At 37.3% G+C, this 9,518-nt stretch overlaps 1 long non-coding RNA gene across 1 annotated transcript in view; it reads left to right on the top strand.

Annotated features, from left to right (window-relative positions):
• Nucleotides 1–830: 830 nt before the first annotated feature.
• Nucleotides 831–9,518, top strand: part of LOC135198342 (uncharacterized) — a 296,273-nt gene continuing 287,585 nt past the window's right edge. Inside the window, exons 1-2 of the long non-coding RNA XR_010310755.1 lie at nucleotides 831–927; nucleotides 3,390–3,461. This is a non-coding gene — a long non-coding RNA (uncharacterized LOC135198342). The remainder of the gene's footprint in view (nucleotides 928–3,389; nucleotides 3,462–9,518) is intronic.

Raw genomic sequence — 9,518 nt, 5'->3', positions numbered from 1 at the left:
GTTCAAAGTAACAAGTAGACTTTCAATCTGTATCTCATCTGTATTCCCCAAAAGACAATCGTCTCGGGAAAATCACACGAATATATTAGCTTTTACCCTTTTTCGAGACGTACCGCTAACACAAAAGACCACACATGTATGTTTTACACACCCTGTAACTTCCCTTGGTGGAGGTTAGCCTATATATAAACCAGAAAGATTAAATTGAATTTACCCGTTTATTAGATTTCCCGTTAGCACATGCGCGAAATTGTGTCATGAACCCTTTAACTTCACTTCGCGGCGGTGATAAACTAACCTGAAAGATCAAACTGAATATTTCGTTAATTCCCGTGCTGCAAACTCTTCAACTCGGTCTGGCGTCAATAACCTCGTCGTGGTGACGCCAGTATAACCAATCAATCCATTCATCTTGGTCCTTTGAATTCCTTGCGCCTGCGCTTCCGTTATCCTTGGGCAGGTATGTTAACACGAGCAAGTTGACGAACGAAAAAGTTGACAGACGAAAATAGTACATCTAATCACTTGAAAGTCAGAATGTGAACTGAGTTACTGAACTTGTGACGGCAATGTTGCCAGATGATTGCATTTAGTCTGTTATTATCAGTAAAAACTCGGAAGAAATCTATAAATGTGAAATAAAATCTTGAAATAAATCTGTAGGATCACGTAATTAGGATGCAATTCGGACAAATAAAAGAACTTCATTCAATACTGAAGCGAGCAAGAGTCGGCTGTTCAGTAAATATGATGGCAGGCTGCTGGCTACCTTTCTTAGGGAAGAAGAAGAAGTGGCCGACATGGAAACGTTTCGTCGTCAGAACTCCGCCCCATAAAAACCGCATTTCTTCGGTTGTTCCAGTTTTATTGACAAGTGTAGTGCATCGTATCATCTCATAGTCATCATAAAGTGTGCAAAGTTTGCAGGTACAGTTAGTTGTGTAATTTAGCTTCGGGACTGATATTTTCGTCTGATTTGACGTCCGGATATAAGAGAGCACATGGGCCAAAGACAACGAACCTATGAGGGTAATGCCTCAGAGTGAACAATAGCTAGTTAACAAGCATGGTGTTGTCTAAGATTAGTGGAAATTATTGTTTTTATTGTGTTTCCTACACACTTATAAAGTCATTGTTGATAAACTAGAACGATAGATATATAGCTAGTTGATTTTGTACTAATAAAATTTAGTAGCCAATCTGGTAAATCTGAAGACTACCACCGCACCATGCTGTTTTGGTACCTAGTACCTACCTACCAGTTGCCGTGTAAAACGCCGTGTTAAGTACCCTCCCCAATCCCCGTATAAACGAACTTAAAACATAAGAAAAAAAAACGTGGAATATCAAAAACAAACAAAATACATTAACATAAACAAAAACAAAACGCGCTAAATATCCTGGTCGGTGACTGGCGAGAATCAGACCCTGGAAGTGTTCGTTTTCCCCCGAACTGTTTATGAAAGGTTTATTCTAGATATAAATAGACAGTATATTAGGGCGGTTAAATTAATCAGTATTCAGCTCGGCAAAGTAGACCAGATGAGACGCAATAGGCTATGAACCCGGAAAGCGGATGGACTGCTCTTTGTCATAGGCCTATAGCCTACACGCCAAAAAAAAAAAAAATATATATAAATGGCGAGAAACATTCCTTCGTCCATAAACGACCATGGGAACTATTTTGTCTATATCGCCTAATGTGATTTGGATATTCGACTCAAATGCATTTGTTACCTCAGAATTCCCGTTGTCAGTTTCAAAGAATAAGTGAGAACCATATAGGTTGTGGTGCTATGAAGAATAAGTGAGAACTATACTCTGTTTTTTTTTTTTCCATCTGTCCATCCGCCTGTGGTGGTCGCGCATGGTAACACTGTGTCCTGGGCTTTAAATAGTTACGGTATGTGTAAGTTTTAGGTAAATAAAAGGATATCAAGGTGCACATTTGCAGCTGAAAAGTGTTTTAATAATTTACTGTATGCGAATTACACCGTTAATATTCGAAATAGGATATTATTTAAAGCCCGGGATGCAGTGTTACCATGCGCAAACACCACAGGCGGATGGACAGATGGAAAAAAACAGAGTATAGGATATGGTGTTAAGTCATCTGACGGAGGAGCTTAAAACAATTCTCGCCCAGCAGGGAGAGAAATTTAACAAGAAATATTGTCTTGATCAAAGTAGCGGCAATTTTGATGGTAACACAAAGAAGTTATAGGTACTTGCTTATAACGAAGGAAATGGCTGATGAATCGATATAAATTGTTGGCAGGGTTGAAATGTAAATATGGAAAAATGGTAGATTTATCAGAACATGAAGAAACGAATGAATGTTGTTAAGGGTATATCTATACAGTAATGATGTATAATTATACTTATATATATATAGTATATATATATATATATATATATATATATATATATCATATTATTATATATATATATACTTTCCTTAACTATATAGGCAAATTTTATTGTAAGTCATTTATGAAAATGAAATTTTCATAAAACATATGTATATATATATATATAATATATATATATATATATATATATATAATATATATATATATATATATATGTGTGTGTGTGTGTGTGTGTGTTTTGCTTGGTGGGGGGGTCATCTGTTAACTTTGGAAAGTGGATCTTTCATATCACGAATAAGAAATTTTATAAACATTTGACCTAAGACATAGATACTGAAGGTAAAGTTGTTGGAAGTCGAATATATTATAAAGTTACTATATTTCATTTTGTAAATGCTTATGTTTACAGCAAATAATAACAAACTCTTGGAGTGTACGTTATTTATAACAAGCCACTGTATAACCGGAATCACATATGTGCATAACTGGCCTAAGTATTGTTAAGCTTCCTGGGTAGTTTTAAGTATATTAGTAATTTAAATATATGAAACTATACTCTGTTTTTTTCCATCTGTCTACCCTCCTGTGGTATTTGCGTATGGTAACACTGCGTCCCGGGCTTTAGATATTTACGCTATGTGTAAGTTTTAGGTAAATAAAAGGATATCTGGGTGTACATTTGCAACTGAAAAGTACATTTGCAACTGAAAAGTGTTTTAATAATTTACTGTACGCGAATTACACCGTAAATATTTGAAATAGGATATTATTATAATTGTTGAATGTAACTATCTAAAGCCCGGGACGCAGTGTTACCATTCGCATACACCACAGGCGTTGGACTGTTGGAAAAAAAACAGTATAGTTATGGTAGAAATGAGAAATGTGTGGGAAAAATAAAATTAATATATAACTGTAAAATACTGAGCTACGAAGAAAACAGCATCGAAGGATTAATGGCACGGGGTAGTAATTTTCACAAGATACATTTAACAAGAAATTTCTCATTTTTCGTAGGTCTAGGATCCACAGCACCGCTGGACACCGAAGACAACTGTAATTCTCGCTTCTTATTGTTTCAACTGAAAGGTCTGTAACAGGTTCCATTTTATTTTATAATATTTGAATATTAATCGCCTGTATCTTTATGCAATGTGCGTCAATGTGTGGGAATGAACGAATAAGTATGCTTTAAAACGACTTTAGTGAAAGTTCTCGTAACTTGAGCTTGTTACTTTGTACTTCGTTTCGAATGATTCATCAAACGAGGGTTCATCATATATGTTCAAATTTCGTTGTCTCCATTAGAACTGAGTGAACCAGTAGTTGCTCAGGAATCCAAATCGATCTCTTAATAGGCCGAGGTTATCATATGTCTATATACAGGGTTATTAAAAATGAATGACCCTATTTCATGATTAAATATTTTAAGAAGGAAAAATAGCAAAAAATAAAACTTATAATACAAGTATTCTACTAACAGTCAAGTTTTATTTCACATGTTAGAAGTGCTCAATATGGCCACCCTTTGCAGCACGAACAACATCAATACGATAAGAGAATTCTTCCCAAACACGTTGAAGCACATCAGGATCAATTGAATTGATTGCTGTTGTTATTCGATGTTTTAAGTTTTCCAGATGGGGCGCTTCCCCACTTGAGCTTATCTGTTGGAGTATTTTTAAATGAAAAACTGCCTCTTTGTTCCGCCATTGCCAACTGACCTGGAAAACTTAAAACATCGAATAACAACAGCGATCAATTCAATTGATCCTGATGTGCTTCAACGTGTTTGGGAAGAATTCTCTTATCGTATTGATGTTGTTCGTGCTGCAAGGGGTGGCCATATTGAGCACTTCTAACATGTGAAATAAAACTTGACTGTTAGTAGAATACTTGTATTATAAGTTTTATTCTTTGCTATTTTTCCTTCATAAAATATTTAATCATGAAATAGGGTCATTCTTTTTTAATCACCCTGTATTATAGTACGACGATTATTTTCCATATTTACCTGTTCGGTTATCCAGCTCACTTGAGCTACAAGGCGTTTTCAGTTGTGATTGAACAAATAGGGTGTCTCAAAAAAATGTACTCACTCGTGATATTCCTAATGACATGTTTCGCGACGTTTGCGAATCCCTTGGTGCGCGTTATCAGCGTTGTCTGGACAATAATGGTCATCAATTTGAACATTCGCAAACATGATTCTTCAAACACATTTGTCTCATGTATTCGATGCTATTTCATTTCGCTCTATGTCCATAAATAAAGGTTTTCTCATAATTCTAAGAGTGAGTACATTTTTTTGAGACACCCTATATATCTACAAATGTTATTGTGGAATGATAGCCAGATATGTTATTTCGACGTGGAATGATGGCCAGATATGTTATTTCAATTAGCAACTAAATTTTACCATACCAACAAGAGCTGCGAGCGCCTCAGTGGTGTGGTTGGTTTGTTGTTTGCTTCTCACCTCGGTGGTCGCGGGTTCGATTCTCGGCTATTCCATTGAGGAGTAAGAGATGTGTATTTCTGGTGATAGAAGTTCACTCTCGACGTGGTTTGGAAGTCACGTCAAGCCGTTGGTCCCGTTGCTGAATAACCACTGGTTCCATGCAACGTAAAAACACCATACAAACAAACAAAAACAAGATCTGTGACTGCGAGTACGTCGTTTCATTAAAGTTAAACAATCGTTAGATAAACAGGCCATAGGATTGTTGCATGTGAGTTCATGTTTCTTTGTGATGTAAGAACAGGAAAAGCTTATGGGAGATTGCAGTTATAAGTGTAATTGTTTTTTTTCTTGAGTGTGTTCCAACTCCTAAATGTTCTATATTTATAGATTTAATGTAGTCCAGTCAGTGTTTCCCTGTAAAGAAGATATAATTAGATAAAAATGAGAAGTAGGCATGAAAGAACAAAAGCTCTCAGCGTCTGATGACCAAGGTTCCCAGATAGTACTACAGATTCGCTGATGAAGGCCAAAACTGTTTATAGGAAAGTGTTCTTTTCCTTCCGCTCTAACGTGTCTTCTTTGAAGTTCGGTCCTTCATAGGTCTAACGGTTTTTTGGTCCTTCAGCTGAGGGTCTCGGTCGGGGAGTTGACTTCTGATGAGGCATAGGCCTATATTAGGCGGTATCTATCCAAACTTTTGGTGTACTGAGTTTGAATTTTCCGTCATATTAACCAAACCTGGTAAGCCTGAGCGAAGAAATAAAGAATGTTAACCGTAACCAGTCGTGTCAGAGGAAGATTACCACAGGTTTTATAGCCTCGTATGAGGTCATTACTGCGATTGGCTACATCTATTATATATGGGTAATAAACCATAATAGGGGTATCGGTAACGACTTAAGGTAGCACACTACGCGAGCAATTTATTACGGAGGTTATCATTCACGTCACCTACTTCGGAGCCCAACTGGATTTATAACCCATTCCGGATCTTTCTGAGATAATGATCCCCAAGGTTTTTAACTCGCTATGTATTCACCTTTGCGGCGTGTTAAGTACAAGCCCGGTGCGGATTACCGTAAAAAACATAAAAACAAAAGACTAAATATTTAATAAAGATAGTGACCCCAAGAAATATTTGTCCTAGATAACGACACCCGAACATCTAGGAAAGTTTCTTGATTCCTTTTGGGTCCTCACACCTCTCTCGCTAGGCCTAGCCCACACACACACACCTCTCTCCCTAGACCTACGCTACACACACACACACACACACACAGAGCCGGGGGGTGATTCTCAGTTGGAGAATAAGTCATTCCACAGCCACTGAATTTTGACAACGAAGCTTGTTTATCCGTTTAGCATAAACCATTCATTTTTTTCGTGCTCATTTGCATATGGGCCTAGGGCGGAATAGTAAGCGATATCCGAGAGAGAGAGAGAGAGAGAGAGAGAGAGAGAGAGAGAGAGAGAGAGAGATGAGAGAGGAGAGAGAGAGGTGGAAAAGGCATATCTATGATGGCAGAGGGAGCGGGAGAGAGAAATGGAAAAAAAAAAGTGGGGAGAGTTACAAGGAATTACAAGGATTAGGATGTCTCAAAGACTCCTTAGCCCTTCCGAGGAGACATCGTGTGCTCACTTATCTCTAGGAGCAGGTTTTACAGTTCATTCACGGTGTCCTAATGATTTTGTCTAGCTTTCTTTTAAACTCTTCCACACTATTACTGTTTACAACTTCTGGTGGCAGTTTATTCCATGTATCACATATCTTTTATGTGAAATTTCCACAATGAGATGTGTTGTATCTCTTCAGTTCTAGTTTCCATCCATTATTTCTTTTCTGGTTTTCGTTCAACGTAAATAGGTTAGTCTTTTTTTTTATGCCTTTTAGTATTTTGAAAGTTTCTATTAGTTGTCCTTGCAGTCGTCGTGTTTCCAAGCCATACATGTTCAGGCTCTCTATTCGTCTTTGTTATTCTATTTGCCTGATGGGTGGAATTAACTTTGTGGCTCTTGCTTGTACACCTAATTTATTTATGGCCTTTCTTAGTGTTGGTGACCAAAACTGTAATGAATATTTAAGATGACTTCTAACTATTGATGTGTAGAACTGCAGCACCATTTCCTTGTTTCTGTATTTGAACTGCCGCTTTATGTATCCCACTATAGTTGGTTCACTTAAGGTAGATTCTTGGATGAGCGGTATGCTTACGAGACGTTTGTTTGGCAGCCGCTGATTGGCTGGTACTGGGAGGTAGGCAGCTCCCAGCCAATCAGCGGCCGCCAAACAAATGTCTCGCAGGCATAGGGCTCACCCAAGAATCTACCTTAAGTGAACCAGATGGTTTCTGTGCCTTCTTTTCGGCTTTTATTCACTGTTTTGTGGATTGAAAGTCCTTGGGAATAATAACTTTAAGGTCCTCTTCCTGTTCTACACTATTTATGTCATTCCCAAGCAGCATGTAGTTGCCATGATGGGTTTTGTTCCTATTTGTAACAGTTTACACTTATCCAGGTTAAAAGGCATTTGCCATCTTTTTTACCGCTCTCCTATTTTCTTTAGATCATTTCTTAAACTTTCTAATGTCTCTGAGCTTGTTGCGTTTACACCTAGTTTGGTGTCGTCTGCAAATTTGGCTACCCTGCTAGTTAATCGTACATCAGTGTCATTGATATAAATAAAAAAGCAAGAACGGACCAAGGACAGAACCCTGAGGAACTCTGCTTGTCACATCTGCCCATTGTAATTCCTCACCGTTTATTACGACTCTGTTTTCTATTAGCCAGTCTTCGATCCAGTCTGCTGTTTCTCCTACAATTGCCAAAACTAACTTTTGTCATTAGTTTCTTGTGTGGAAACTTGTCTAAGGCCTTTTGGAAATCTAAGTAGAGTAAATCTATTGCTCTACTAGTGTCGGAAGTTCCACGTTGGCCGAGTGCATTTCGCGCTCGGCTACCAGTCCGGTGGTCCGAAGTTCGATTCTCGGCCCGGCCAACGCGGAACCAGAGGAATTTATTTCTGGTGAGGAATTTATTTCTCGATACACTGTGGTTCGGATCCCACAATAAGCTGTAGGTCCCGTTGCTAGGTAACCAATTGGTTCCTAGTCACGTAAAAATATCTAATCCTTCGGGCCAGCCCTAGGAGAGCTGTTAATCAGCTCAGTGGTCTGGTAAAACTAAGATATACTTAACTACTGTCGTAAATACCAAGCATGTTATGGAAAAACTCCAAGAGGGTTGGTAGGCATGATCTGTTTTGCCTGAAGCCGTGTTGACTGTTTTAACAACAAGTTGTTTCTATCAATGTGATCCACAATTTGATCTGCAATTATGCACTCAAAAATCTTACAAGGGACCGACGTTGGACAGATGGTCTATAATTTCGTGGCTCTTCTCTTGGACCTTTTTTTGTAAACTGGGGGACACATTTCCTATTTTCCATCCTTTAGGTGCCTTTCGTTGTTCTCACATTTTTCTGTAGAGTTTATATAGGTGAGGAACTATATCCTTTTTAGAAAGAGAGAGAGAGAGAGAAGCAGGGCAAGAGATATAACGAGAGATGTGGAAAAAAGCAGTAAGAGTTTGAGAGAGAGAGAGAGAGAAATGGAGATATTGAATCACAGAACTGTAGTGAAGTATGGAGAGAGAGAGAGAGAGAGAGAGTCGACCCAAAAGGGAATTTATCTCTCGCCAGCAGTAGTTGTTCCCAATAGAGATAATGAGAGAGACAATTCATCAATCAGTTCTAATTAAGACTGGGATTGCTGTCTCCAGTTAGACATTTTAAGTGTCATGTCTTATTCGCTTTGTCCTAATTCGCGTCTAATTCCTTTCTTAATCGCAGTTTCTCTCTTGCGAGACGGTGTAGGTGTTTGTAGTTACATACTACGTGAGAGAGGTATTGACTGCATATATATATATATATATATATATATATATATATATATATATATATATATATATAAATATATATAATATATATATTATATAATATATATATATATATATATATATATATATATATATATATATATATATATATCACGTTGAAGTAATTTTAATAATTCAGTCACATCATCTTTTTATTTAATTACATGTTGATTTATTTTTTTTTAAAATAAGTGATCTCTCCTTCATGTATTTCCTATTGTTACCCTCTTGTTACTTCCTTCAAATGAACGCTTTTATATTCTTTGGAAGCTTGAATTTCGAGTCAGTGGTCCTTATGGTGGGTTTGTTCCATGTAAATACGGTTCATCTGCCGAATGATAATAATAATAATAATTTAGAAGATAAACCCTATTCGTGTGGAACAAGTCCACCACCATCACCACAGGGGCCACTGACTTGAAATTCAATCCTCCGAATAATATTATGGTAATCATTCGAAAGAAGCGATAGAAAATAATAATAGGAAATGCATAAAGAAGAATACATCACTTATTAAAAAACGAAAAAAATGAACATATTAATCAATAAATTAATGAAAATTTAAGTCAATTATCAAAATAAATGATCAAAAATGTTAGGTCAGCGTTTGAACTTTTCTTTGGCACGAAGCCATTTGAGAGGACGCGGTTCTGTTCTCGACCTTTTTATGACAGGTCGAAATTGCAAGGTTTCGTTGAAATTGCCCTTTTGGCTTTGGCGCAAAGGACTCGCAGAGAGGAGAGAAGAGA

Source organism: Macrobrachium nipponense, chromosome 22, assembly GCF_015104395.2.
Source record: "Macrobrachium nipponense isolate FS-2020 chromosome 22, ASM1510439v2, whole genome shotgun sequence".
NCBI lineage: Eukaryota > Metazoa > Arthropoda > Malacostraca > Decapoda > Palaemonidae > Macrobrachium > Macrobrachium nipponense.
This window is presented reverse-complemented; position numbering and strand designations above follow the sequence as displayed.